General features: G+C 37.5%; 1 pseudogene across 1 annotated transcript; it reads right to left on the reverse strand.

Annotated features, from left to right (window-relative positions):
- Positions 1 to 7,242: 7,242 nt before the first annotated feature.
- On the reverse strand, positions 7,243 to 8,452 carry LOC306665216 (modulator of smoothened protein-like; annotated as a pseudogene). The gene is made up of 2 exons: positions 8,317 to 8,452; positions 7,243 to 8,262 (listed from the first exon to the last, which is right to left on the reverse strand). The product of its transcript is annotated as a modulator of smoothened protein-like (transcript).
- Between the last annotated feature and the right edge of the window lie 400 nt (positions 8,453 to 8,852).

An 8,852-nucleotide genomic window follows, 5' to 3' on the forward strand; every position in this document is an offset into this window, starting at 1 on the left:
CCCATAATTTAGTATCTCCTGAAGTCTTTTTATAAGTTCTCCCCAGCTGGGCTTTTGATAAGACATAGGAGATCAAACTGCAAAGATCTCTTTGAGTTCTATCATTGAGATTATTTTTATGATTACTTCTTGGACATCAATATAATGTTAGAAGCCAGGGTCTCTGGAATGAAGGGAAATGGCTAGGATAGCAAAATCTTCCTGTCAATATACTACTTCAAGTGCAGAGAGGAGGACCTTCTTTAGAGCTTCTCATATCACTTGCACAGGTATTCAGTGAAAAATGCCCCATTTTCCTAGCAGTGCTGAGAAATAGTTAACATACTGAAAAAGTCCTCTATTAACAAACTTGTACTTAAGGTTTTAACAGAAAATACCATTTAATATGTTGACTAAACTGTAAGTTTAAGTCTTTTATTCCCTTTGTCCATTAGAGAATCACTTTCTGCCTACACAAGGATCCTTGTGAATCTGTGCTCCTCAGCTAAATTCTATCAAATATACCTGTACCAGTCTTTTTATGATCATATTTTGTCTATAGTTATTAAACTTTGAGCTCAGAAAGATGATTTCATGCTTGATATCATTGTAGTTACATCTTTAAAGAAAAGAGTGGAAAATGAAGAAGCATGTGGCTTTTAAAAAATTAAGCTAAAAAGTTAGGCTCATTGAAATTCTAGCAGTTGACACTTTTAAGTATGATAAGAAACTGATAATACAGCCAAACATAAATAGGGAAGTTTAAAAACCAACCAGTAGAACTGGGGGTATAACTCCATGGCAGAATGCTCACCTAGCATATGAGAGGCCTTGGGTTCAATCCCTGGCACTGCAGAAACAAAACCAAACATTCCCATTGGGGAATGGGAAGAAAAGGTTCTGACCTAAGTGACTTTGGAAAGCAGTTTTTTGATGGGAAACCATGATACTGAAGATAAAAGGAACTACACCTGAGGATTATATTTCAGTTGGGAAAGCTGGTTCTCTGAAGTATATTAATGAACAATTCTGAAACCCCTGTACTTGTAATACTGTGATTGAATAATGAAATAATTGAATGGCAGATGGTGGGGACCAGATGATGAGAAAGGGGGAAGACTAGAAGGAACCATGTTGATTGGATTAGATTTAAAGACATCAGAATGAACCAATGTCTAGTTAATGTCATACAGAAGGGTAAATACTGAAATGATTATAGATATGTGTGTATATGTGGAGTAGAGTATGTAGTACCTTTTCTACTGTCCGACACAAGGAACTAGGATTCTTAGGAGAAATGGCCCGTACCATGACTGGTGGAAGGAATATACAAGATGAGCTGGGATCATCTGTAATGCCAAAGTATAAAGTAGTTCTCAAAAACAAATCAATGGAGAATTTTCAAAGGGAGATAAGATTCAAATGAAAGAGTTCCAAATGACTAAAGCTGAATGATGTGATCAACAAGGTAAATAATGAAGTATGGGATTGTAATCTAAAGCGTAAATTCTGTGAGATCACACTGATGAAATAAATGAAGACAGAAATGAACCAACTAAAGGTATCACTACAATTCCCATACCACTTTGTGCCTGCTCTCTTGTCCTCACATGGTGTCACTCATCTTCCTACTTCCGTGATTTTGTCCAACACTCTCCCAAATGCCTTGGGCATGTCCCCAGCGATTCCAGCTGTCTAGTTTATCACATAATGATTACTCTACATCATAGTTTTAGGGTAAGCTGCTTCTTCCTTTCAGGATACAATTTCAGGATTCAAGAAATTCACTTAATCCTTACTGGTGTCTTTGCAAATTTGTGGTGTCTATTTTCTTCTCAATCATTCTCCAGCAATCATTCTCTTCTTCTCTACTTGCCAGTTTATCCTATGCCTCTTATTGGCACTTATTAGCTGGGTGATGTGAACAAGTATCCCATAGTCCTAATTTATAAAATTGAGTTAAGAATACTTCAGAAAGCTATAATGCAGGCTCAATAAGATAATGCCCAGAAAGTACATGCCCATTTAGTGTAGCAGGAGTAGAATCCAGTTTTTCAACTCTTATTGCTGCCATTTGCTGACAAAAAAAAAAAAAAAAAAAAATCCTCGAGACCTCTGTCTTGTCCTGTTCCTGCATTTACAAACATGCTGCCATGCTGCATCCTTTTCTCTTTCCCCTTTGTTCCAGAAGGTGAGCTATTCACTTCAGTGACCAAAATCCTACCCCTTTCCACTACTCATGAAGTTGGTTCCATTAATTGTCTACTCCTTGCCCTCTCTATGGGGAAACCAAACCAGATATTATACGTTCCCTTCTCTTTCTCTGCATGCAAACTAAAGAAAATTCTAACTGAACTTCAAGTTTTTTTTAAGTATCTCATCTCAAAAATTCTCTGGTATAACTGAGAAGTTCTAACATTGTACCTTACTGAATCCGTGAAGATAGGGACCTTGGAAACTATGCAAGAGCTCAGAATATATCTTATTCTTCTTTATAAGTCCAACCTTTCAAAATCAATGTTAATCTTGGGAGATACGTGAACATGAGCCAACAGAGGTAGGGAAGTCAATGAGGGTGTCTGACTTGGAGGGCCCATTCCCAATCTTGTCCACCTTTGTTCCCCTCTCCAAAAACCACACTCTTGAGCCCAGTTTTTTGCTTCCTTTTGTATAATATAATGCCCACTTAATTCCTCTTTTAGGAGAGAATGGTGTGTGTGCGTGTGTGTGTGTATGTGTGTGTGTGTGTGTGTATTAATTATATAGTCAGGCATGGAACTGCTGATGACACCAAGAAGAAAGAACATCAGCTAGAAGAGTATTTCACTTCTAGTCTTGCAGAAGTCTGGACAGAAGAGGTTGTGTCCAGGAGTTCCCTGCAAGATGAACTCAGGAAAAATACAGAGGAGCTCAGAACACAGGAGTCCTTCTAGGCAGACAGTGGCTTACTTGGGATCTGAGAGTTAAACTTTCCCACTAAACATTCAGAAGCAGGGAAACAGACAGATGGACTCCATAAATGAGTTCCATTAATTCCCAAATCTATATCCCCTTTGGTAAAGCCCTCCCATCTCTAACCTCCCTTTTAGAGTCTGGCTTACTGAATTCACATGTGATTGTCAGTTCATTACCATCTGGCATACTCTTATTAAACCCTCTATCAAGTTCACTTGTAACTTCCTTCTGTCCCACAAATATAACCAGGTATTTTCTAGCCTATATCTTTTTCTTTTTTTTTAATTTTTAATTTATTTTTATTGTAAACAAATGGGATACATGTTGTTTCTGTTTGTACATGGAGTAACAGCATACCATTTGTGTAATCATACGTTTACATAGGGTAATGATGTTTGATCCATTCTGTTATTTTTTTCTTCCCCCCACCCCTCCCACCCCTCTTTTTCCACTATACAGTTCGTCCTTCCTCCATTCTTGCCCCCCTCCCACCCCCCATTACGTGTCCTCATCTGCTTATCAGCAAGACCATTCATCCTTTGGTTTCTTGAGATTGGCTTATCTCACTTAGCATGATATTCTCCAATTTCGTCCATTTGCCTGCAAATGCCATAATTTTATCATTCTTTATGGCAGAGTAATATTCCATTGTATATATCTACCACAGTTTCTTTATCCATTTATCAGTTGAAGGACATCTAATCTAGGTTGCTTCCATAATCTGGCTATTGTGAATTGAGTATCTATGAACATTGATGTGGCTGTATCTCTGTAGTATGCTGATTTTAAGTCCTTTGGGTATATGCCAAGGAGTGGAATAGCTGGGTCAAATGGTGGGTCCATTCCAAGTTTTCTAAGGAATCTCCACACTGCTTTTCCAGAGTGACTGCACTAATTTGCAGCCCCACCAGCAATGTATGAGTGTACCTTTTCCCCCACATCCTCTCCACCACCTATTGTTGCTTGTATTCTTGATAATCACCATTCTAATTGGGTTGAGATGGAATCTTAGTGTAGTTTTGATTTGCATTTCTCTTATTACTAAAGAGGTTGAACTTTTTTTTATATATCTGTTGATTGCTTGTACATCTTCTTCTGTGAAGTGTCTGTTCATTTCCTTAGCCCATTTGTTGATTGGGTTATTTGTATTCTTTTTTTTTTTTTTAGTTTCTTTAGTAGACAATTTATTTTGATAAACTTGCTCAATAACAAAAATACAAGTGAAGAAAATTATGTTCATTTTATACAGTTGTATTAACAATTTGTTTTGAAACTATTAATTGAAAAAATGTCAAAACCAATTAAAAAACAATTCTTAATAAAGTTTGGGATAACATACAGACCCTGATCACAAACTTTAAAATCTCTTGAGGTGACACAACTACAAGTCCTTTGTAGGGAATTCTACCTACTCAGGCCATTTTTTTCCTTCATATATTTTATCCTTTGAAATTTTTCTGAAAGACAGCTTATTGTTTTGAACTGTGAAGGCAAATTTAATTTTTAAAAGAAGATCAAAGAGGGTTGATAAAGCAGTTACTACAGTCAGAGTAATTTGTGTCTAGCAGTCTTTTAATAAAGACAAATTAAATGCAACATGTTCTTCCCATGAAGCCCACGATGCAAAACAATAGCTAATGATTAATCCAAAATTAACTTTCAATACTTTTTTCTGGGCCTTTCTTTTAAATTAATAGACTGTTTGTCACCAGGACTATTTATTATTTCACTTAAGAGATTAAACAGTGACTTCATAGAACATCAAGTGGAGATATCAAAGCTTAGGCAAAAGGGTAAAAACCAATGAAGTGTTTTGGTCATCTAGAACATTAAAAAGAAAAAAAAAAGCCATCCTTCAAAAACAAATGAAACAGAAAATAGGTTAAGAGGTGGACGAGTCAGAAAAATCACATACACACATTAACAACATAGAACATGGATTACCTTTGGAAAGAATCATACTGAAATGTTTACTTTTAACGAACTTAATATTTTTACGTTTACAGGTGTCTAGGCATGTTCAATAGGAGCTTCCAAAAATTTCAAACTAATTCAGTCTTGTGCAAATAAAACCAAAAGATAGTTTTCAGCATTTTACAGTGATATTCTTAGGTATGAGAAGAATGCACACTCTAAAAACAATGTAACAGACAAAAGTCTGACAAATGATTGCACCATAAAACCGTGTTTTATATACAGTTTACAAGATATGATTTCCTGCTACAAATTAATACTGTACTATATAGTACTTATTATAGTGACCTTTTTAAAAGCAACTGCTGACAGTTGGCTATCTTTTCACTTACAGGAGTTATAGAAAGTTATATGAATGAGTCCATTTCAATGTTTGGTCTGGAAGAGTACTAAGACTTGACCTCACATACTACTTGATGAGATGGTCTCAATCCTGGGTTAGTGTGCAGACTGGCTGGAGGAACTTCCCCTCTATCAGTCCTTTATGCACTGGACCTCCAAGACAATGATGAAATCAAAGACAATTTAATGGTCTGGGTAATAGATACAAATAAAACCTTAAATTTTGTAATCTTATATGCAATACCACTGTAAGTGAAAGAAGTAAACAGTGGGGAAATTCTTAGCAGCTGAGAAACTTTCTCTCCCCATGCTCATGATCCAGTAAAAAATATTCTGAGAAACTATTTACAATAAAATCCATCTTTTGGAAGAGAAAATCTCTTGGTTATACCATAAATTAATTTGAACCATACTTTGCTAACACTATCTCAGTGGTATAATGGTGACAACCAAAGCTTTCCTTAAAGTGATCCCTTTGATTTGAGGACCAGTCAAATCACAATGGGAAATGCAATCCCAAATGTCCACACATGCCCGGTGGTACTCTTAGAATTGACTAGACTGCATAATACATGGGGAAAATGACCTCCCTTGGATGTCCCAAAGGTTTCTTTTACCTGGGGAAGGAAAAGTGTGACATTCCCTCATAATGCTCAAGGAACATACCCAGGATGGTCCAACACCCCAAGCCCCCTCTAGAGTGAGCTGAAAATGGAGTTTTCATTCACAATGAAATATTGTGGAATTAACAGTAAGATATATGAACACCAAACAAGCCAGTGTGAAACACACCGAGCTCTTCCATTCATACTTTGAATATCTGAGGAAGTAGCCCCATCTCTGAAGTAACCATTCTGTAATTTATAAAATATCTTCTTAAGAAACAGTGCGTTTCATTCCTACTCGTGTGAAGCATGGACTACATGAGACTGTCTGTACTTACTGACAGGGACATTTGGGTTGCCATTTCACCACACAGAGGAAAAACTTAGCTCCATTGCTTAGCTCCATCTCCTGTCCACATTTCAAACAGGAGATCATCCATGGTGCTCGCCAGGAAAAACAACTAAGCTTTGACACGAAGGCATGGAAATGTGGAGAAGAGAAATACTGTATTTTAAAACCATTTGTGAGTTCAAGCATTAGCTACAATGCTTTTTTAGGGAAGAAATCTTAAAGCTGTGGGTTTAGTACGGCCCTTTAAAATAAATGCAAAAATGTTAGCTTTTAGCAAACAAAGGCATACAGCAAATAAAGAAAATATTGTATTGCTTGAGTTTTTGGTAAAGGTATGTGAATAATGCTTACAGATGAAAAGAACAGAAACTCATTAATTTTTATAGCAGAGTGAAATTAGTGTTGTAAGTAGTCAAAAAGCCAGATATTTGCTAGTGAACTTTGTATTTATGTAAAGTTGTGTGCTTGAACATATAAAATGTATTATTAATGTAACAGACTGAGCCAATAGAAAAAAGAATCTATACAATAGACAACAGTTGCCAATAATTTAAATAGTGTTAGATTCCCCAAATTATAAGGTTTGACATGATCTTACCTTCTACTGTCATATACAAATAAATTAACCCTAGGAAGAATTTTTAGCTTAACTTAAAATTGCACCTAGAAAGGTATGGGATTATTTGTACCTATTACAAAAACCGGTTAAAATCAAGGGCTGCTATAAAGAATGAGGTAAACTGAAGACTCTCCACTATGCAGCCTTCAGATAAATGGCTTTTTTTCTATTGAGTGAGTTCTAGGTTTGCACACCACAGTGTTTTGCTAGCAGAGCATTCAGAGTTCTCTTCCAGGAACTGTTTGCATGTGTGCATATATACATTTACACACACATACACACACACACACACACATATATACACACTGTATACTGCATCAGCAAAATATATATATTATATATATATTTATATAAATATAAGAAAGATTTCCCCACCCACCCACCCAAACAACATGTCTCAGTGTTTGTCCGTTTTTTTTTTTTTTTTTCCCTTTTCTTTTTGTACACAGAGATTAGGGAATTTCAGAATTTTTACATACATTTTAGCAAACACATTTTGATCTATTGGCTTCTTGGTGCAGTAATGCAATGGTAATCCATTCTGGTGCCAAAGGCTCATCCCATTACAAGGAAGTTGCAAACACTAATTTCTTAGGAGGTGAGGCCAGCCCCACATGAACTTTGCATCCCTCTGGTCCACCATGATTCATAAATACTTAGACTTTTTTCTCAAATGAATAATTAGACGTTAAAAACGGAACAACAGAGTCACAAAGGGCCACATGCTTTTCAGTATAAAGCATTCTCCTTCACTAGGTTGCTATCACAGTGCAGACTGACTGCCTGAATATGCTCAGGAGATTTAGTCAATATTGTCTGTATTTGGTTATGGAAAGGCTCTCAATTTTTTTTTTTTTAAATCCAAAGTGCATAGTGAGAACAAATCAAAGCATTTTTTTCCTTTTCAGTATCAGTTTCATCTAAGCATTTTCCTATGAGAGGACTGCTCAGATGCCTTGTCTTTTGTCCTCCTACCCTCTAAAAATAAAAAAATAAAAATAAAAATAAAAAATAATAGGGTCAAGCCGTTTAGACATTCATCAGCCTGGTAAACAAACTTTGCCAGCAAATAGAAATCCTACTATTGTAAAGAAAATTGATAAGACAAAAAGTACATATGATGACCCAACTACTGTGGTGTTGGGTAATTTATAAGGTTGACCTCCGACTTCATTGATGTAAAATCCTATTGGAAATATTAGGGCAGCCATACAGAAAAGGATCATTCCAGCGAATGCTATCCATCGAGCATATTTTGTAGCTTCTCTTCGCCAGTGGGAAGCCACCAGCAACCCACATGTGACAGTCAATGAAATGATTCCCATGATGATAAAAACAGGGTGGTGACCCACTCTGGGGATAGCCGGGGAGGGATGCACGTTCGGTCTCATCCATGGATTGTTTGACACTGTCGCACTAGCCCCACAGTGAGCGCTCTACTATTTTACTGCTGTTCTCATGAATTCCAACTGTTTGTCTGCATCTCTCACTAAAACTGGGTTTTCTTTATTGCATCTTGGCCCCCCGACTCCCCGGTGTTGATCCAGTCGGGGTTGGCGATGCTGGAGATGCGAAGATATCGGTGGCCAGAAAGAGACATCCGGAGATGATGGTCAGTTTATCCATTGGGCAGGCCCGGGCCTCAGACCTCCCACCCCATGGGCCGCCGCCCCGCGCCCCGCCTCGCCCGCCCTCCCCCCCCCCCCCCCCCCCCCCCCCCCCCGCCCGCGCCGGGTTATTTGAATTCTTGGAGTACAGTTTTTTGAGTTCTTTATATATTCTGGAAATTAGTGCTCTATCTGAAGTATGAGTGGCAAAGATATTCTCCCACTCTGTAGGCTCTCTCTTCACATTGCTGATAGTTTCCTTTGCTAAGAGAAAGCTTTTTAGTTTGAATCTATCCCAGTTATGGAGTCTTGCTTTTACTTCTTGTGCTAGGGGAGTCCTGTTAAGGAAGTCTGATCCTAAGCCAAGGAGTTGAAGATTTGGCCCTACTTTTTCTTCTGTAAGATGCAGGGTCTCTGGT

The sequence above is a fragment of the Sciurus vulgaris genome (assembly GCF_902686455.1).
Source record: "Sciurus vulgaris genome assembly, chromosome: 7".
Taxonomy (NCBI): Eukaryota; Metazoa; Chordata; class Mammalia; order Rodentia; family Sciuridae; genus Sciurus; species Sciurus vulgaris.